The sequence below is a fragment of the Notolepis coatsorum genome (assembly GCF_963971535.1).
Source record: "Notolepis coatsorum genome assembly, chromosome: 15".
NCBI classification, from domain to species: Eukaryota; Metazoa; Chordata; class Actinopteri; order Aulopiformes; family Paralepididae; genus Notolepis; species Notolepis coatsorum.
In genome coordinates, this window is record NC_140179.1 from 87690839 (window position 1) to 87712464 (window position 21626).

General features: G+C 48.0%; 1 protein-coding gene across 1 annotated transcript in view; it reads left to right on the plus strand.

Annotated features, from left to right (window-relative positions):
• Positions 1 to 2731: 2731 nt before the first annotated feature.
• shank3b (SH3 and multiple ankyrin repeat domains 3b) overlaps positions 2732 to 21626 on the plus strand; it is a 103721-nt gene continuing 84826 nt past the window's right edge. Inside the window, exon 1 of the mRNA XM_084331088.1 lies at positions 2732 to 2870. The gene's annotated coding sequence lies outside the window, so the exon portion shown is untranslated. The remainder of the gene's footprint in view (positions 2871 to 21626) is intronic.

Consider the following 21626-nt stretch of genomic DNA (forward strand, 5'->3'; position numbering starts at 1 on the left):
AACCCTGCTAACACTGAACCCTGCTAACACTGAACCCTGCTAACACTGCACCAACACCACTCTCCCCTGCTCACACACTGCACCAAAGTATGTGGATTGCGGATTGGCCTCTACAGCCACCTGAAGAGCACAAATAGACGACCCAAAGGAGAGGACAGTCATACTCGCCTTGAGTGACCACCGATGAGGATCATGTGTGTGTGAGAGAGAGAGAGAGGATGTGTGTGCTTGTGTATATGTGCAAGATGAGTGTGTGTGTGTGTGTGCGTGCGTGTGTGTGTGTGTGTGTGTGTGTGTGTGTGTGTGTGTGTGTGTGTGTGTGTGTGTGTGTGTGTGTGTGTGTGTGTGTGTGTGCGTGCGTGCGTGCGTGCGTGCGTGCGTGCGTGCGTGCGTGCGTGCGTGCGTGCGTGCGTGCGTGCGTGCGTGCGTGCGTGCGTGTGTGTGTGCGTGTGTGTTATCAGCCTTGTGCAGCTCCTCAGGTTTTCCTGTACAACATCCATCTCTCTGGTTACCCAGACAGGAAGCAGGAAATGAGTCACAGGAAGTTCCTCTAAATCTCAGGAAGATTCTGGAGTGGAGTAGTAGAGAGGAGAGGAGAGGATTGTTTGAATCATTGTTCATATTATTTATAGTATAAAGACACAGGTTCCATCCCTACAACAGCCAATGTGTCTGTGAAAGAGTCCTTGAGCAAGGCACTGCACCCCTACCTGCTCCAGGGGCACCACAAATGCCTGAGACTGACCTTGAATCCCCTGATGACATGTCTACATGTCTATGTATGTGTGTCTCAGAGAGAGATATTAATGTCTACATGTATGTGTCTCAGAGAGAGATATTAATGTCTACATGTATGTGTGTCTCAGAGAGAGATATTAATGTCAACATGTATGTGTGTCTCAGAGAGAGATATTAATGTCTACATGTATGTGTGTCTCAGAGAGCGATGCTAATGTCTAAATGTATGTGTGTCTCAGAAAGCGATATTAATGTCTACATGTATGTGTGTCTCAGAGAGAGATGCTAATGTCTAAATGTATGTGTCTCAGAGAGAGATATTAATGTCTACATGTATGTGTGTCTCAGAGAGAGATGCTAATGTCTACATGTATGTGTGTCTCAGAGAGAGATGCTAATGTCTAAATGTATGTGTCTCAAAGAGAGATATTAATGTCTACATGTGTGTTTCTCAGAGAGCGATGCTAATGTCTAAATGTATGTGTGTCTCAGAAAGCGATATTAATGTCTACATGTATGTGTGTCTCAGAGAGAGATGCTAATGTCTAAATGTATGTGTGTCTCAGAGAGCGATATTAATGTCTACATGTAGTGTCTCAGAGAGAGATGCTAATGTCTAAATGTATGTGTCTCAGAGAGAGATATTAATGTCTACATGTATGTGTGTCTCAGAGAGAGATGCTAATGTCTAAATGTATGTGTCTCAAAGAGAGATATTAATGTCTACATGTATGTGTGTCTCAGAGAGAGATATTAATGTCTACATGTATGTGTGTCTCAGAGAGAGATATTAATGTCTACATGTATGTGTGTCTCAGAGAGATATTAATGTCTACATGTATGTGTGTCTCAGAGAGAGATGCTAATGTCTAAATGTATGTGTCTCAAAGAGAGATATTCATGTCTTCATGTATGTGTGTCTCAGAGAGAGATATTAATGTCTACATGTATGTGTCTCAGAGAGAGATATTAATGTCTACATGTATGTGTCTCAGAGAGAGACGCTAATGTCTAAATGTATGTGTGTCTCAGAGAGAGATGCTAATGTCTAAATGTATGTGTCTCAGAGAGAGATATTAATGTCTACATGTATGTGTCTCAGAGAGAGATATTAATGTCTACATGTATGTGTCTCAGAGAGAGATATTAATGTCTACATGTATGTGTGTCTCAGAGAGACAAGAAATGTATTCCTCATACCACGGGCTCGAATATAGAGATAGGAGGCCCACTCCACACCAGCCAATGTCATGGCCTGCCATTGGTCAGATCATACAGCCTTGTGTCCTGTCATTGGTCAGTTGTTATTTAGGGAGTGACTCTGCTCTTTCCTGCCATTCTTCTCTACCCCTCCCCCCCCCCCCCCCAGCGCCCCCAAAAAGGGACTGTATACTAAATCAGTTCAAAGACATGATAGCAGCAATACAATCAACAAATCATTCAGTGCTAATAATCATTAAGTACATTTATTTAATGAACAGAAACTAACCCTAATGAAACTTTTTAGTCTAGGGTTAGTCTAGTTTATCCAATGTCAAAAGCTTTTATTTAGGGTTAGTCTAGTTTATTTAATATCAGAAGCTTCTATTTAGGGTTAGTCTAGTTTATCTAATTTCATAAGCTTTTATTTACTGTAGGGTTAGTCTAGTTTATCTAATTCCATAAGCTTTTATTTAGGGTTAGTCTATTTTATTTAATGTCAGACGTTTTTTTATTTAGGGTTAGGGTTAGTCTAGTTTATCTAATGTCAAGACACAACAACCTCTTTATCTCTGTTTTTCTCTCTCCCTATGTCTTTCTCTCTCTTCATCTCTCTCTCTCTGCCCCCCCCCCCTCTCTCTCTGTCCATTTCTCTCTCCCTCTCTCTTCCTCTCTCTCTCCAGGAAGGGAAGGGCTGTTTCCAGTATTCTGAGAGTTGCTGAGGGACACGACTGAGACACTGAGCTCAGAGCTAGAACCAAGCTGAGCCACACATTGTAGTTCAGACTTAAGAAGCACTACCAGGACCAAACCGGACTGACACCCAACGCCTCTCTGGACCAGCATAGACCAGTACAGGACCAGTGGAACTGAGTTGGAGCTACAGACCAGCTGATTCCATTGGAGCAGTTTGATGGGACTCCAGACTACAGGTAACTATGGCAACTGACCGATAACCATGGTAACTGATATGTAACTATGGTAACTGACAGGTAATCATGGTAACTGAGAGGTAACCATAGCAACTGACAGTATGAGCTCAGGAGGTTGTGAAGCCAGCTGTAGTCTTGCTGATTTCAGCTGTTTTAAGAAGCAGTTGGTAACCATAGTAATTATTATATCCTTCCTGGACTATATCCAGCTGCACAATTATACATCAACCTAAATTCTGTTGCTTATTGAACATCTACTGTGTATTATGTGTGAAGTGCCCTTGAGCAATGCACTTAGCCTTTGATTCTGGGGACAATACACTGCATACAAACCTGGATTCTGACCTTTGTTGAAGTGTGTGTGTGAGTGTGTGTGTGTGTGTGTGTGTGTGTGTGTGTGTGTGTGTGTGTGTGTGTGTGTGTGTGTGTGTGTGTGTGTGTGTGTGTGTGTGTGTGTGTGTGTGTGTGTGTGTGTGTGTGTGTGTGTGCGTGCGTGCGTGCGTGCGTGCGTGCGTGCGTGCGTGCGTGCGTGCGTGCGTGCGTGCGTGCGTGTGTGTGTGTGTGTGCGCGCGTGCGTGCGTGTAAAGGTATATGGTACTGTATTATTAATTAATTGCACCAATGTAATATAATCAAATGTGATGAATGCAATATAATCAAATAAAGTAATGTAATTAAAAACGTGTAACGTAAAGCTTTTTGCCAGAATGTAATAACTAACTAATAATACTAGTTTATCACATTACAGGCCGGATAACAACATTTTGGTAAATAATGTCAGAATAATAGTCTAAAATCTCTTTCAGTTTACTGTATTGTTAGGGTTGCTGTAATGTTCAGGGTTAGGGTTACTGTAATGTTCAGGGTTAGGGTTTGTGCACCTTGTGATACTTTGATGTACTCTCTGGTATTAAGGAATACATTGTGATTCTTGTAACAGTCTTGTGTGTAACATCTGTGGTACATCATGTAGTATATTGTGGTATTCCCATTCCAACACATGACTAGTGTTTGTATCCAATAGGGAGTAGCTTCACTACATGTAATTAAACTAGTAGTTAGGGTTAGGGTTACATTGCTATGGAAATTTGGTGTGCATATTCATGACCCAAACGGGGAGAACCTTGTGTATTTAGCTGATTCAGACCTTTCCTCTAGTGCAGTAAATAGGGAGGTGTAGTCTGACGTCACTTTAGTTTCCCGCGCGGTCCACCCGTATAGGGATTTATCATTAGGAAAATGTATTATCAGCTATTGTAACAATTCTGCCTCATGAACATGGGCAAGCTTTCCATTGCACAAAATGAGTTCCCTTCTATCACTAACATTATTGTTTAAGCATTTTTGGTTGAAATAAAGTTAGTTATATGGTTGTTTAATTTGTTGTTAAAAAAGAACTACACTGCCTGTCATTCAGTGCTGTTGCCTAATACACGTCATGGCCATTGACAGTTGCGCTGATACCGAGCTAACTAACGTTAACGTTAATTTTACCCATAGCTAACGTTACCTAGATGAACGTACTAGACGTTAGCAATGTCTACTTTGTTGGTGAGGACAAAAGTATACATAGAGGAGAGAACCATTTTAAATCATGGCATGTAGAGGAGTTTGTGTATGCGGAGGGTCAGTTTACCGGATAGGTCAGGGTCAGCATTAGAGACAGAGTCTATCATGTTTCTGTGAGTGTAGAAAGGTTTGCGATCTTCGTCACTTGCATGTGTTGTGGAATATTTTAAATGAGCCAAGACAGTGAACTGTAGAAATTCAGATAAGTCAAATTGTATAAAAAAGAACACATTATTTCTGTGGTCACAGAAAAGTATCCTCAGTTTACAATCGGAGACAAGTCTAACACAAGCGTCTGACCAGAAAGTGAGAAAAAGCTCTCGTCAGACTTACAATTTAAATACCAGCTGGGAATGACAAATGCAAACAAAAAGGAGATAATGAAAACAAAATATGTTCAAACAGAGCTATGAACATGCCCAGTAAGCTGTACAAATTATGTAATAGGATGAAACATATAATGTTTTCCACCACATTCCAAAACCTTGATCAAAATAAATAGAAAATGTTATCACTACAAAAAACCAATCATGTAATCAACAACAACCAAAACCCCATCTTACAAATGGCTAAATGCTGTTATATAGTCGTACTGGCGAATCGCGTCCTGCTCTTCGCCATCGAGATATACCTCATCTCCAGTACCTAGTGTACTCCATCAACGAATAACACAAATACACCCAGCACCTGCCAGGCCCTGCCCTAGTGACGTACTATATAGCGCTAGACGTGGTCACCACTCGCTCTTCCTCTATTTTCGTTTCCATCATGGCGGATGCTTGCACCCTGTGAAACTAGTTGTAATGAAAAGTTTAGAGAAATTACGCAATGTTGAGTGCTTACCGGAGATTTGGCTACCCCTGGAATCTTCGCGGCATGTTCCAACGACACGTCGGGTCTATCCTGATGTTTTCTCGTCTTGTGGCAGCAGATTGAGGGACAGCGTGCAAGGTTTGGCTATCGAGCCGGCTCGTACACAGGTAGGCTCTGTGTCATCAGGCATTAACGCTGGTGTTAGTAATGCTGCTGGTTGTTTTGTTACACAACCGAGTTGTGTGTCGGCGCCAGGGGCGGGATGTTTTGGTGAACGTCCCTCTGAAGTGGACGTTTTCCAGGCGATCCTGGAGCGCGCTGCTAACACTAATGCTATAATGCTGGGTCACTGCCGTGGGATGTCACTGCTTTTCCCTCCTCTTAACCGGTTCATTGATGAAGGTCAGTCGGTAGCTAATGTGGGGGGTTTTGCTGAGTCTTATTTACCCTTTTTATGGGTGAATGGGTTGACAACAGGGCGCAGGGCGGGTGTGCCGTGGCTAGAGAGCCAGGTAGCATCGATCCTGTGCCCCGGCGGGGTTGAACGGTGTCCCACCCGGAAGCCGACGCTTGAGAGCGAGTTGGCCCGGCAGGTGGCAGTATGGACTGATGAGAGTTATACTGCTACAGGATGGAATTTAGCGGCGGCCAGTGTTGTGGCTCAGCTGACTGTTTTTCTGTCCACATTACCGTCGGGTAGTGGGGCTACAGGACCAGCTGACGCTGAAAACATTTAGCATGTTTTTGGTTATAGATATCTTGACTCAGTCGCAAGCTGTAACTGCGGGGAGGATTAGGATGCTATCAACGCTTGTTAATAGGCATTTCTGGTTGGAGAAGTCTCCTCTTGGGGAGGAAGAAAGGTTTCTTCTCCTCACGGCTCCTTTTTCCGCGGAAGGACTCTTTGGTCGTTCTGCGGAGATGCGGGCGGTTGTTGACCTAGGTCCCACACCACCTCACGCTATGCAGCCAGAGGTTGGAGCACGGCCTCGTCAGCGACTGTGGCGAGGCCCTCGACAGGCGGCCATGTTTCCCCCGCCAGTGGTACCCTGGGCGGCGAGCCAACAGGGGTCCACAAGGCCGACAGCCTTGGCGGCCGAGGGATCGGCCATGTTGGATGTGCTCGGCTTGGAATATACAAGCCGTCGCCATTCTGCCGCGAGCAGCCCGCTCCCCGATCACTCCTTCCCCCGTCACCTGCGAAAAAGAGGCTCTGATCGTTTTCCTTTGGCTGCGGGCCGCGAGCCTTCAGTGAAGCGCATGCGGCCCCATGTTTTGCTTCGCATGGGGACAGGGGCTGACACCCAGTTGATGGCTGAGCCTGGGTCTGTTTGTGAGAATGTTGTGCTGTCACGTGGCTCCCTCGCCACACGTTGTGCGATTGGTGAGCCTGGTGTTACGGCTGCCACTATTGACGGTGGTCAGCAGGGGGACTCGAGGCCTCTTCGAAAGAATGCTCAGCACGGGTTACCCCGACCTCGCCTTCGCCAGGCGGGGTATCACGTTGATGCCTCCCACTCCCGTGAGATCGGCAGTGGTCTGCAAAGAAGAGGCGCGCGTGATTTGGGTGGTTGCAATATCACTGTAGGGCTACGGTGTGTAGGAACCCATGGGGTCCTCACGCCTTGCATGTCTGGCTGCAGAACAACTCCTCAGCATGCTCTGGAGGGGTGTTCAGTGGGGGAGCGTGTGTCACCTAGTTTGATGGCAGCTTCTCCCGTATCAAACCGGCCCTTTCTGTCGGGGTCCCCCCTTGGGTGCAAACGCCCTGTCCGCTTTGGCGGGTTCAGAGGCTACGCACAGCGGGAGGGACCGAGCCACCTATCTACTGTTCCTTGCGGCCCAGCGTCAGTCCCACCTAATTAGCTAAGCAGAGACAGATTAACCGCACTGTCCACTACTCAATGTCTGTTGTGAGGGGTAGGGCAGTTCACAAAGTCATGGGGTCATGGTCGTCATCAATAGTCTCGGGGAGCCTTGGCAACTCTATTAGCCTCGCCACGGGTCGGGTGTAGATCCGCCCTTGGACGAGCACTTCGGCTGCTCTGACCTTTCCGTCGGCACCGGTGATCACTTTGCTTACGCGGCCAGCCGGCCACATAGCTCGGGGTAGTGACTGGTCGATAATCATGACGACTGTTCCTTCTGTCAAATTGTCTCTCTCTTTCACCCATTTCTGGCGGGTCTGTAGAGACGGTAGATAGTGGAGTAGGAAGCTGTTCCAAAACTTGTCAGCCAATACTTGACTGTACCTCCACATTCTTCGGCCGTTCGCTTCTTCAGGCCTGTACATTGTCTGTGGTAGCGTGGGGTCCAGCCGCGCCATCAAGAGTGTGTTGGGGGTGACTGGGTCGACATCTGCTACATCACTTGAGACGTAACCGAGGGGCTTTGAGTTCAATACTCCCTCGATCTCCGCGAGGACTGTCATTAGGACTTCTTCCGCCACGGTCTGGGCCCCAAGCACGGCGTACAGGGCTGTCTTTATTGAACGTACTTCTCGTTCCCAAGTTCCACCGAAGTGAGGTGCATTCGGGGGATTAAACTGGAAGTCAATCTGGGATGGAGCGAGGTGGGTCTTAAGTTCTGGGCCCATAGCTTGGAAGCTCTCTCTCAGCTCTCTTTCTCCGCCTTTGAAGTTTGTCCCGTGATCAGACAATAATATAGACGGTTTGCCTTTCCGCGATGTGAATCTTCGGAAGGCCATAAGGAATGAGTCTGTGCTCATGGTTGGAAGGAGTTCTATATGCATCGCTCGGGTGGTCATGCATTTAAATACAATACCCCACCGCTTCTCGGTTCCTCTTCCTTTCTTTACATACAGCGGGCCGAAACAGTCCATACCGGTGGAGTGAAAAGGCTTGTCGCCGAGTCGGAGGCGACAGGGAGGTAGGTCAGCCATCCGGGGTATACTGGGCTGCGCTCGCCATTTACGACAGTCTAGACAGGTTCGCTGGAAGCGCCGCACTGCTTCTCTCCCTTGCAGTATCCAATAACGACGTCTGATCTCCGCGAAGACTCTCTCTGCCCCGGCGTGATGCACATCCTCGTCGTATTTCTTTATGATCAGCTCTGTGACCTTGTGTCGGCTGTTTAAGACTATCGGGTACTTGACGTCATCCGGTAAGTCTGGAGCTCTCCGCAGACGACCACCCACTCTGATGAGACCATGGGCGTCGCTCTCGGGGGCTAGGTGGCGCAATCTGCTGTCTGATGGGACGGGCTTGGCTCCCTGTAGACAGTCTAGCTCATCGGGAAGCGAGTCTCTCTGGGCTCGTTGTAGGAGAAGAAGTTCTGCTTCTTCGTAGTCAGCTGCAGTAATGTCAGTAGTGAGCTGAACCTCTGGGTGGTGCAACAGGAATGTCTTTAGCTGCGCACTCTCTAGGGTGAGGCAATCGTCTATGTCGGGGTCTGTGGAGACGAGTGTGTTCAATCCACAGAACATAGATTTCTTGTTCTCGGCCTCCTCTTTACTCGCTGCCCGTGGGGTGGGTGTAGGCCACTCTTCTTCCGGGAGCTTGAGGAACTCTGGCCCGTCACTGTATAGGTTGTGACGGGTGAGGTCATCCAGGGACATTCCCCGGGTGATGACGTCAGCTGGGTTGTGTTTTGTGTCCACATACCTCCAGCTTGCTACTTCTGTTAAATCTTGAATCTCTGTGACTCTGACTCCCACGAAGACCTTGTATCTGCACGAATCAGACCGGATCCATGTGAGTACTGTCGTGGAGTCTGACCACAAGATTGTTCTTTGCACCGGGATGGTGAGTTCACGTTGGATCAACGTAGCGAGTTGCGCTCCTGCTAGGGCTGCGCAGAGCTCTAGACGCGGGATAGATTGTTGCTTGCGTGGGGCTATTCTTGAGCGAGCCAGGATGAAAGCAGTATGTATTTCTCCTCCCTCCTCTCGGGCACGCAAGTAGGCCACCGAACCGTAGGCTACTTCGGAGGCGTCGCTGAAGACGTGCAGGTCCATCTGGCCTCACTGTGGGTGGGAAGTAGCTGCGGCCTATGTTGACACCTGGGAGTGAGCTGAGTTCTGTCTCCCACTCTCTCCATGTGGATGCAAGGTGTTCGGGTATGGGGTCGTCCCAGCCCTGGTCCTTGTCCCATAACGCTCTTACAATCATCTTTGCCCTGGTGGTGTAAGGTAGAATACATCCCAACGGGTCATATTGTCTGGCGAGTGTTCTGTATACACTCCGTCTGGTGGTCGGTAGTGCAGTCGACCTTCCCTGCTCCTTGGTCAGGGGTGTGTGTTTATAATGGAGCGAGTCTGTTTTGAAGCGCCAGACTAGTCCTAATGTCATTTCTTGGGCTTCTCCTGGGATGGTCGCCATCCAGGTCTCGCTGCTTGCTGCCTTGTCCTCGGGGGAGAGGCTGCGCAATACTTGCGGGTCGCTGCTGGCCCACTGCCTGAGATCAAAGCCGCCTTTGATCAGGGAGGCGCAGAGCTTGAGTAGAAGGGCCTCGGCTTCTTCTGGTGTCGAGACGCTTTGCAGACAGTTGTCCACGTAGAAACTATTTCCTACACTTTGTTGGACCTCTTCATCAGCTGCTGGGTCCTCTGCGACGTGTTTTTGCAGTGCAAACGTAGCACAGCATGGGCTGCATGTGGTTCCGAAAGGGAGGACTTCCCATTGATAGATGGCTGGTTGCTCGTCCCCGATCCTCTCTCTCCATAGGAACCGCAGCAGGGGCTTGTCCTCCTCCACTAGTCTCACCTGCAGGAACATCCCTTTGATGTCGCCGCTGATGGCCACCTTGTCTTGGCGGAAACGTAGTAACACGCCTAGTAGAGAGGGGCCTAGTGTTGGGCCGGGCAAGAGCTCTTTATTCAGATTTTGTGATCCGATCTGGTAGCTGCAGTTGAACACAATACGATCCTTGCCGTTGTAGTGGACTTTGTGGTGCGGCACGTACCATGATTCGGTCGTCTGATCGGCCTCTTTAATGTCAATTTTCTTTATGTGTCCCGCTGTGATTAGCTTGTTAATCTCAGCGCGGTACACAGTCTCTTGAGCAGGGTCTCTGGCTAGGCGCCGCTCTGTGTTCAATAGATACCGCTCCGTCGCTTCTTTTGGGGCGTGGAAGGTAGGCATACCCTCTCGCCTCAGGAGTGGAGTGGAGTATCTCATCACTCCGTTGACTTTGACTCTCTTTGTCCCCTGCTCGAGGAGGGCTATAGCGTAAATGTCTTCCTTGGAACGAATGTCTTTCTTTTCGTTCTTAAAGGGCATTGTCTCTAGTGTCCATAGCCTCTCGACATGCTGTAGGAGGGTGGTGTCTTCTTCTGTCACTCTGGAGTGGAGGCAGCTAGTGGCTGCTGTTCGGTTAAGAGACCTAGCGAGGGGGCCTTGTAGTGTCCATCCTAGGCGGGTCTCGACTGCTGCAGGACAGCCTCTGGGCCCTGTGTGGACCCGGTCCATCGGGACGATGAGGTCTGCATGGTCGGAGCCTATCAGCAGGGTCGGGGTGGCACCGTCTATGAGCGGTATAGGTAGTTGACGCAGGTGCACATATTTATCCATCAGCTTGGCGATGGGGTAGGTGTACTGCGACAGGCCTATTTCTTGGCTGGTGAAAGCGTTAGTAATCCTATACCGTCTCTCTGGCTGCCCGCTTGCTGCGATAGTGAAGGAGACATTCTCGCCCTTTATCGTCTTTAGATCTCTTCTTATTGTCCGAATCGTCATCTGGTTTTCGCTCCCCCGCAGCCCCAGCTGGGCCGCAGCGGACGCGAGGAGAAGGGTCTTCTCTGACCCGTCGTCAAGGACGGCGTAAGTGTCCATGACCTTGTCTTGGTAACTCAATGTTACGCGGACCACCTTTAAGAGCACCCGGGCGCCCCCGCTGCTGGCGGGGTCAATGTACATAACACTTGCCTTTGTGCTGCTTGAGGGTGCAGGCTTTCTTCTGTTACTGTCGTGTAGGACGTATAAGTGGGCTCCGTCACACCGACTACACCTCTTCTTTAAGCGGCAATCGGCTGCCATGTGACTGCGCGCACATCGGTAACAGCGTCGGTTGGACTTTATCCATTGACTCACCTCGTCGGCGGTCATCTTCTTGAACGTGTCACATTGTGACAGCCAGTGTTCATTTTCGCAGTACGGGCACACCATCTTCCACTTCTCTTTCATCGAGGGGGTACTGTGGTTCTTGCTGCTCGGTACTGATTCTGATTGGTGCATGACGGTCACCAATCTGCAGCCATCGTTTGCTCTCCTAGGTCCCTCTCTGGAGCTTGGTGTGCTCCGCATGAACGTATCCAACCGTAGGCTGTTGACTTCTCTCGCCAGGAAGTCGGCTAGGTCTAGGAGGGATGGCTCGGGACCGTTAGGATCACGGTGGTCTCTTTGCCGCCTGAAGCGCTCTTGTCGGGCGGGCGGAAGCTTCTCTAAAATCCTCTCGACATTAGAGTTTGCGTACAGTTCGTGCATACCCTTTTCTCTTTGCGCCCCCAGCATCCCTACCAGGGATTGTACTTTGATAGACAGGTCATCTAGTGAGCGATTGTCTGTGGCTGGGGGTAGGCGGTCAATATGCCTTATCTCTTGTATTACGTAGTCCCATCTGCGTCCATATCTTTGGTCGAGTGCTGCTAGAGCCGCGGTGTATGGGGTAGTAGAGGTGGCATAGGCCAGCGCTATATTGTGCGCTCGGGGCACCTTGAGGTGCTTCAGTAGGATAGCATATTTGTACGGTTCATCAGCTACATCGGACATCATTGTCTCTAAGCACATTCGTAGCTCTGTGTACTGTGCTCTGTTCTCGTGTGTGAAGTCCGGGAACGTCGGTGTGCCAATGTATGATGCCATGGATGGCTGGCACATCGGTGAGCGTTGGAAGAGAGGCCTCCTAGGCGAGTCTCCTCTTACGCCTCTTGGTGGGCTGGTACCTGCTGGATACCATGGCCCGCGTATCCAGGTGCTGTTCCTCGGGGCTGGTCGTGCGTCAAGCTCACCCGTGAATTGAGTCGGGGGTCTGTAGCGCAGAGCCGCGGGGGTAAAGCCTGGGCTGTACTGGACCTCCTGGTCCTGTGGAGTACTGTGCTGCTGTTGGGCTTGACTCTCCTCCTCTCCCTCTTCTTCTTCCTCTGGCAGGTCATCTAGATCCTGTAGTCGTCTATTTAGCCTCTCCGGGGTGTAGACCGTTTCTTCCTTGTAGCTGGGTCTCGCTTGGACCGGTCAGGGAAGGGGTTCGGAGGGGGGTATAGGCTCTCTCTGGTGGTCGGGCTCAGGGTCGCTTGATCGGGTAGGGGAGGGTGCCCTTGACCCTTGTCTTGACGAGGCCCTGGAGCCCCGTGCGGAGGGAGGGGGTGTTGCCCTGGTGATCAGCTGCTCCATTATCTGCGCTTGTAATCGGTCGTGCTCGGCTTCGCGCTTGGTGAGAGCGAGGTCGCGCTCTGCTTCTCTTTGGGCACCGGCAGCGGCGCGCTGGGCTTCGGCGGCGGCGCGCTGGGCTTCGGCCCGGTCCCTTCCCATATTCTCTTCCGTCTGAAGGCGTCTAATCTCTAGACGTGTACGATCTTCGTCGCTCCGTTGCTGCGCTTGAAGGCGTTCTCTTTCCATGGAAGAATGTTCGCGCTCACTAAGCGTCTGTGCTTAGAGTCGATCGCGCTCTGTTGAGGCTACCAGGCTGGCGAGGAAGGCCTGTGCCAGCATCTTGTCCGCCTCGCTGGGGGAAGATGCTGGTTGAGGTGATCCGCTCCTGGTAGTACTCGTTGGAGATCCGTTCTCCTGTGGCGAGTCGAGGAGATCCATCTCCGGGGTGCTCGCCTCTTCTTGTAGTGGGTCGAGTTCCATCCCTGGAGGGCTGTCTTTATCCTGGAGCTCTCCGGGGACTACTTCTTCGGTCTTGGCGGGGGGTAAAGTCATGTCAGGTCCCTCCTGGTCCCCTCCGTGAGCTTGGTCAGTTACGTTAGAACCCACTAGGGCCTCTATAGGCGGGGTAGCCTGGTCGATAGGGTCGGACATAATTTTACTATCTACTTTTTCCGCGTTTACCGTCTGTAGAAAGCTAGGTAGTATATTGGCAACGTAATCCTCTAAGTACTGAGGTGTCTGCCGTCTACGCTGCGGGCGATCTATTTTAGGAGAACCGTTTTGTGGAGTGTTCATCATTGGCCATGTCAATATTAATACCACTATATTAATATTACACTAGTTACCCTCCGGCTCGAAGGACCAATTGTAACTGAGGGGTACAATTCCCTGACTGTATTGATAAGTATGGTATCATTAAACCACTACCGTCTTATGCACTTTAATTACTGGCCATACAGTACATGATATATATAATGATGAACACTTCCCACAATGAAATCGGTTCCACACAAAGTTGTAATTAAGTATTTATTGCAGCAAAAGGTACATAATATACTTCTCTATTTCACTTTGAATGCGCTTATAAGGCAAAGGAATGTGCGTAGGCAAATCAATAACGAATGTCCATTCTCTGGTTACGCAGGAGGTAATTATACAACCTGAATCTTAGGGAATTATATCTATGGTACACTAGTAATATAGCGGGAGATACTGGAAGGGTCCCCCCGGTTGTAAGCCAGCAAGGGTAGAGGATCTGTCGGTAATAGAGTCTGGGTCAACAATGATAAGGAGACTCCGAGTACGGGAGACGGTGCAATAAGATCTTGATCCACAGACGAATACAGCTGTTCTCCGTAGCCTGTAGCTCCACAGGGAAGAAAGCTAGCCTGCCTCAGGCTTCTGAGGGGCAGACTCGACGTGGCTCCTCACAGGGTAAATCCCACACACGTGTGGGCGTCGGCGATTCTCGGCTCCATTAATCACAGGACCAAAAGCAAATATAATCCAGCCGTAAAGGGCTATGCAGTCGTCGGGTAGATAATCCAGTGTACATGTCCACACGGTCCTCGTCTAGGGCTCCTCGGGTGAAAGCGCCATGAAGCAGCCCAGCCTGGATAAGCACTCTAGCTGATACGAGGAAAACGTTGGTGATGCTGGTCACTGTAGAACTTTAGCCGCACAATACACTATACACAATTAGACTATTACTGACTTAATAGAATATGTCGCACTCGACGGTATAGCGCCAAACTCTGACACTTCAGTTATTAATTTGCACGCGGTCTCAATGCTCTATTTGGGGCCAAACAGGCCATACTTCACCGCACGTAGTATCGTGGGTGAAGCTTCAACTTATTGGGTAACATACTTCTGTATTCACCTGCGCCGTATTTATACGCTTAGATGAATAAACTAGTACCAGCTTTATTCCTGTCTCATATCCTTGCGCAATACCATTCATGTCCAGGCATGTCCCCGGCGGTGACTTTGAACCTGACTTTGGAGGCATGGCCTTGGCGCCTGTGGACCGCTATCCAATAGGAGAATGAAATATTATGGTCTGTACTAGGCTAAAGGGATATTCCGTGTATATGTACAAGGAATATACAAGGGATATCAAACGATATACAAATATTATGCAATATATATCAATCAATAAATATATATATTCGGTTTAATCTGATCCTTTGTAACAGTCGGGATGGGTAGAGAGAACGTTGAGGCGGGGGCTTGTTTTGCAGTTCGCACAACCCCACCCTCTGTTTTCATGTTTGGTGCAGACCCTATTGTCAGGGTCAGCAGCAGTGACAGCTCTGGCCGACGAGATCCAATCTCTGTTGGCAAAGCAGGCCATAGTCGTGGTCCCGAGAGAGGATGCGATGTCAGGCATCTACTCCCGTTATTTTCTGGTGCCCAAAAAAACGGGAGGGGTCAGACCTATACTGGATCTGTCCACGTTCAATCGTCTGATTGTGGCGAGACCATTCAGGATGTTGACCGTCAAACACCTGCTACTTGCTGTCAGGGTGGGAGACTGGTTCACCTCCATAGACCTGAAGGATGCGTATTTTCACATCCCGATTTTCCCTCCTCACAGGAAGTTCCTGCGGTTCCTATTTCAGGGTGTAGTGTACGAATACCAGAGGTTGCCGTTCGGCTACTCTCTGGCTCCCCGCACATTCACCAAGTGCGTAGAGACTGCGCTGGAGCCTCTACGTCGTCAGGGGATACGAATTATTTTCTATCTCGACGACATATTGCTCCTCAGCCGGTCGGAGGAGGTCGCCAGGTCTCATACCAGGCTGGTGGTGGAATTCCTCACCAGGCTGGGTTTTGCTGTGAACTGGAAGACGAGTACGCCTCTTCCCAGTCAACAGGTGGAGTATTTGGGCTTGACTCTGAGTTCAAGTTGGAGCGGGTACGGTGGGAGCACAGGACCGTGATCCTGGTTGCGCCGGACCGGGGCACAGCTGTGTGGTTCCCGGTCCTGATCCAGCTATTGGTAGCCCCGCCGTGGCCTGTTCCTTGGTCGGCGAGGGCCCTCTCTCAAGCGTGCGGGTCGCTGTGTCAGCCCCCGGTGCTGGGCCAGCCTCTGATGGTTTGGCTGGTGAGAGGGTGAGTCTGGAGAGGATGGACCCTTCTGTGGTTGACACCATCCGGAATGCGCGTGCTCCCTCCACTATCGCGCTTTACACGGGTAGGTGGCGTATGTTCCAAGAGTGGTGTAAGGTGGGGGGCCGGGACCCGGTGTCCTGCCCCCTGGATGCTGTCCTTATTTTCCTTCAGTCTCTCCTTGATAGACTGTCGGCTTCGACGGTGAGGGTATATGCTGCGACTATATCCTCTTATCATGAGGGGTTTGAGGGTGTTGTATTGTTCAGCCAACCTCTTGTGAAGCGTTTCCTGCTTGGCGTTCGACGCCTTAAGCCGGTGAAACGCTCTCTGGCTCCGAGCTGGGATCTTCAATTGGTCCTCGGTCGGTTGTCCATGGCCCCGTTTGAGCCTCTTGAGCAAGCGCCGTTGGAACAGCTGTCGTTCAAGACTGCGTTCTTGCTGGCCATCACCTCTGCTAAGCGCGTGGGTGAGCTTTGTGCTCTCTCGGTGCGGCCCGTGTGTCTGTCTATTCGTTTCGATAGCGATGCCACTCTGCGGCCTAATCCAGCCTTCGTGCCAAAAAATATCCGGTGTTCTTTCCGCTCCAGGGATATTATGGTTCAGGCGTTTCATTCGCCTCCTCACGCTAGTGAGTTGGAGGCGGGCCTTCACCTGTCATGTCCGGTCCGGGCTTTGAGGATTTACCTCAGCCGTACTCAGGGCCTCAGGGCTACCGATCAGCTCTTTGTCTGTTACGGTGGCTCTCGTGCTGGTAAGGCACTGTCGAAACAGCGCCTATCCCATTGGTTGTGCGAGGGCATTGCCCTTTGCTACACGTTGGCCGGGCTGGCTCCCCCTGGGGGCGTCAGGGCGCACTCCACTTGTGGGGTGGCGGCCTCTGCCGACCTGCTGGGTGGGGCCTCGGTGCAGGACATCTGTGCTGCGGCTTCATGGTCCTCACCGGGTCCCTTCGTAAGGTTTTACCTCATGGACATGACCGGGGGTTCTGTCTCTCAGGCGGTTCTGTGGTCTGGAACCTCTCCTGCTTCCCGTCCTTCGGTGGGGTAGCAGGGGTGTGTGGGTGTGGGCCACAATGTGTTGTGTCACACGTGGTCCCGCCTGTGCTGTGCGTTTAAGAGGTTCTAGTTCCCTCTTTTTCGCACTTGGGTGGAGTTGACTGCCGCCCCCTCTTCACTAGGAAGGAGGGGTGACGGGACTCCCCTCCCCCCTGATGTGGGCTTTCGGGTCCTCAGGGGGTGCATTTGTCGGTCCTCGCGTCTGCTCTGTCCCCATATCTCGATGGCGAAGAGCAGGACGCGATTCGCCAGTACGACTATATAACGATAGGTTATGTATATGTATATAACCTATAACCTAGTTATATGAGTACTGGCTGAGCGTCCTGCTTTTAGCCTGCCCTGAGGTCCCTTGGGTGAAACTTTTCTTTTGGAAACGGTTTTCCGAGGAAGAGCGAGTGGTGACCACGCCTAGTGCTATATAGTACGTCACTAGGGCGGGGCCTGGCAGGTGCTGGGTGTATTTGTTTTATTCGTTGATGGAGTACACTAGGTACTGGAGATGAGGTATATCTCGATGGCGAAGAGCAGGATGCTCAGCCAGTACTCATATAACTAGGTTATATACATAACCTATCGTTAAACGTAACTCAAACAAGAACTTAAAACAGGAAATAACAAATTGAAATGTAAAATACTGTTAAACCGCTGTTTAAAACGTAATCACTGCGTACCATGCCCACAAAACACAACACTTTATTAACGTCAAACAGTCCAAAGGCATAGTACTATTACGTGTAGTCATCTTAGGATGAGGAAAAAACAGAGCACTAGTTTTTGAATGAGTCGTTATGACGATATCAATACATCCATTCATAAAGATTATTGTTCGCCATCTTGGTTTCATTCCTAAAAACACAAACGGCGGAGTGATTCGGAAACAAAGTAATTCGGTTGTGGGCGGGTTCTGGGATCACGTGGAGTGTGTTATGGGAAATAACAACGTCTGAAAGAAGTGTTTCAGCCAATCAGAATCAAGAAATTTGCATGCCATTGTATAATGTATTGTAACTCACTTACTTTTTCTACTCGGCATTGTATGTATATTGAACACTTTTGTTTACGTACTTTTGACTTCTATTTTATACTTATTTTATACTTCAAACCAAACAAGGCAAGAGTCAGGGTGAGTCAGGGAAGGCTAGGGAATAATGTGACTCGAAGTGACCAAACCCGATTTGATCCGGGGAGATACAAGTGTCAGGAAACGAAAAAAATGTCTTCCACTTAAGAAAATAGAAAAAATCTAAATCTTGTTTTTTTTACTGCTTTGAAATGTCATTAATGTGTTCCCTTATTTGCCCTTATTTGCAAACTTAAATACAACTTGTAAATGAGGTAATTATTGTTAGATAGTTCGACAAGTATTGTCTCTCAATACTGTGGAAAGACTACAGCCGAGGGGATTTTACGCTGGGTGTGGTCTGTCGCGTGTGCTTCACAGGTAGGCCTACTTAACGAGGTGTTGAAACACACACGGACACACGCTCTCCTTACTTAGCAGAGAGAAGAACAATGTTAATACACTATCTTAATGTTATAAGTTATAGCAACGTAACTTGTGACAAACGCAGTGTCTATATAAAAAAATAAAAAAATAAAAAAAAAGACCGTCGTCAAAAAACGCTAGTCGGGACGCGGTCTATGCTGTCAGGAGTCTATGCTGTGGTGACGTCAGTCAGCAGCGCCAAAGTGAGTGTAGTTCCTCAGTGAACGAAAACATAAACGTTGTTATTTTGCTACTTTTACGATTAATTGCGAATTTCTTCATGTTGAGCTATAGATTGTGGATGAATACACACAGAAAGGTACACCATGCCAATGTTCATGCTTTATTTGTTTTAAACGAGACAATTTAGAAATGTGTCCATTGGAAATACATTGCAATTTCAAGTGGGGTGGACCGCGCGGGAAACAACAATGACGTAACCACACCTCCCTATAGGGTTAGGTTAGGGTTAGCATGTTCTTCATGTAGGGTTAGGTTTTACATATAGGGTTAGGTTAGGATTTACATATAGGGTTAGGTTAGGTTTTACATGCAGGGTTAGGTTAGGTTTTACATGCAGGGTTAGGTTAGGTTTTACATGTAGGGTTAGGGTTAGGTTAGGTTTTACATGTAGGGTTTAGGTTAGGTTTTACATGTAGGGTTAGGGTTAGGTTAGATTTTACATGTAGGGTTAGGGTTAGGTTAGGTTTTACATGTAAGGGATAATGTATAGCTACGAGGTCATTGTCGCAAAATAATTGACCGACACAGAGTTTAGAACACAGAGGCGCCTCGCCGAGGTGTTCTTTAAACGTAGTGAAGGTAAATTATTTTGCGACAATGACTGAGTATAGCTATACATTATCCCGCTTATTACATGGCTAACTTACTAACAATATACCTAATTCATTTTACACATCAACAAGACGAGATCAAATGCAGACGCAGTTGTTCTGTGGCTCCGTCCGCTGTCAGCCCAAATAAAGTTATTATTATCGCCGGCAGGTGTGTGGACTGATTGCACTGATGTCAGTGGGCTTGATTGCTACAGCTGCGCACAGCAGTCATTATTGCTCAGCAGAGGTCCGTTATCGAGTAATAACGGACCTCTGACGAGCGCTATTGACCAATCACAATCAAGCATTTCGGCGAATGTTAAAACGCCATGTAATAAGTAGGGTTAAATTAGGGTTAGGGTTAGGTTAGTTTGTAAAGCATTACAAGTTGCAAGTTCTCAGTGGCTAGTTTCACAGAATCTGCAATACGATATAGTGTAATTACACTGTAAAACAGTGTAATCTGCATAAAGATGAACTTGACCGCCTTTCAGAGATGAGACAATATTATTAATAGAAATTGAAAATAAGACAGGGCCCAGAATTGATCCCTGTAGGACACCTTTTGTAATGGATAGAAACTCTGACTGTACATTTCTTGTTTTTATACATTGGAGTCTCTCAAATAAGTAGCTCTGAAACCAACTGCAAGGATTTAAATCAAAGCCAATAAATACTGTGTAGTTTTTGTAAAAGAAGATAATGGTCAACCATGTAAAATGTCTTCGACAGATGGACAAACAGGGCAGCACAATGTTTTCTTTGGTCAAGTGAGGATACTATATTATTTATAAATACGGTAGTGGCTAAGATTGGGCTATGTTTTTCTGTAGAACCTGATTGGTGTGGGCTTAATACAGAGTGCTTTGAGATAAATGCTTTGACTTGGGGGCGACAGTGGCTCAGGAGGTAGAGCAGTCGTCTGGCAATCCGGAGGTTACCGGTTCGATTCCCGCTCCTCCCGCGCAGCGTGTCGAAGTGTCCTTGAGCAAGCCATTTAACCCCTAATTGCTCCCGATGAGCAGGTTGGCTCCTTGCATGGTTGCCTCTGCCATCGGTGAGTGAATGGGTCAAATGTGATTAACAAATTGTAAAGCGCTTTGGATAAAAGCGCTATATAAATGCAGCCAATTACCAATGACCAATTACTTGGTGGTTTACCAAAGTTTCCAGGAGTTTTGCTAGGCAGGATACCTTGGAGATTGGACGGTAATTATTTAGGTCACTTCTATCTCCACCTTTATGCAAGGGGGTTACATGGGCCGTTTTCCAGGCATTTGGAACTATACTATATACTATATAATGATGCCATGAGAATATTACTTAAAAGACCTAGATGGTGTAGTGCAAGTGAAATGTTCGTGGCTGCACGTGTCAATACCTTCCAAGCTGTTTTAAGAAATCTCATGTATAAATTCATCTGTCGGCTAAATGACTCTGGAAATTAGATCATTCTGGTTTTAACGGACATTAGGTTCAGTGCCACACGTTACCACTCATCTATGTGGAGACATTGGCACAGCTGTCTATTTGTGGCCACTCATCTACAGTATGTGGAGACATTGGCACAACTGTCTATTTGTAGAACATTTGTATGGGTATTTTAAGTGGTTATTTTTGCCTTTTGTGTGTAATTTTATATATGTTGTGTATGTTTTTTTTTGTTTTTATCTGGACCATGAGTCTGTATTAAAGTTTGAATTGAAAATGTTAATATACCTGTTAGTAATAATACATATATGAGTTATTTGCTCAGTAATTAATGGATCAGCTCGTTTGAGGAAAAGGGGATCTAATCTATCCCCTCCAGTTGATTTCCTTGCATCAATGGATTGCTAGCACAGTTTCTTGTAAGAACAGTTGCTGAAAAGAAGCACAGTTTATTTTAATCTACAGTTCTTCCATGTTTGTAAATAATGGAAATAAAGGTTTTAATAAAAAAAAAAGGCCCAGTGCCATATCAACATCAGGAATTTGCAATGTTTAGCAGATGTCATTGTGATAAAGGTCACTCAGAAAAGCTTGGTCATTGAACTGTTTTAAATGTCTTTTGGTGATAATGTGAGATTGTGATTTATTTAGATGAGTGTTCCTGATGCATGCCATCACAGGCAGATATTTCATTACACTTTGAAAACATTCAGTCAATTAATGCGGACCTTGAGCTATTTTTCAGGTTAGGCCTAGTGGGTTCAGTGATCTGCTGACACAGGTTAAACATTCAAAACAGAGACAGAGAAGCAAGATGCATAGATAGCCACTCCGCCCCCCTTCCAATTCTGTCCACTCAAAATACCTTGTATTGGTCCAAAGCTATGGATGAATTACTATCTGATCTTTTCAACCAGGACTCAGACACTAAGATATCTGGATCTGCCTGAGAGACCAGCACTTTGAAATGATCAAATCCTCTATGCTGAGGTAGACTTCTTATATTCAAGTGGATCGGACACAGACCCTTTCTTTCTTTAAAAGTATGGATTATTTAGGTGGATTGCAGTGGGTTTTAACTGGTGGCAGAGAAGTAGAATGAGTAAGAGGTTGCAAGG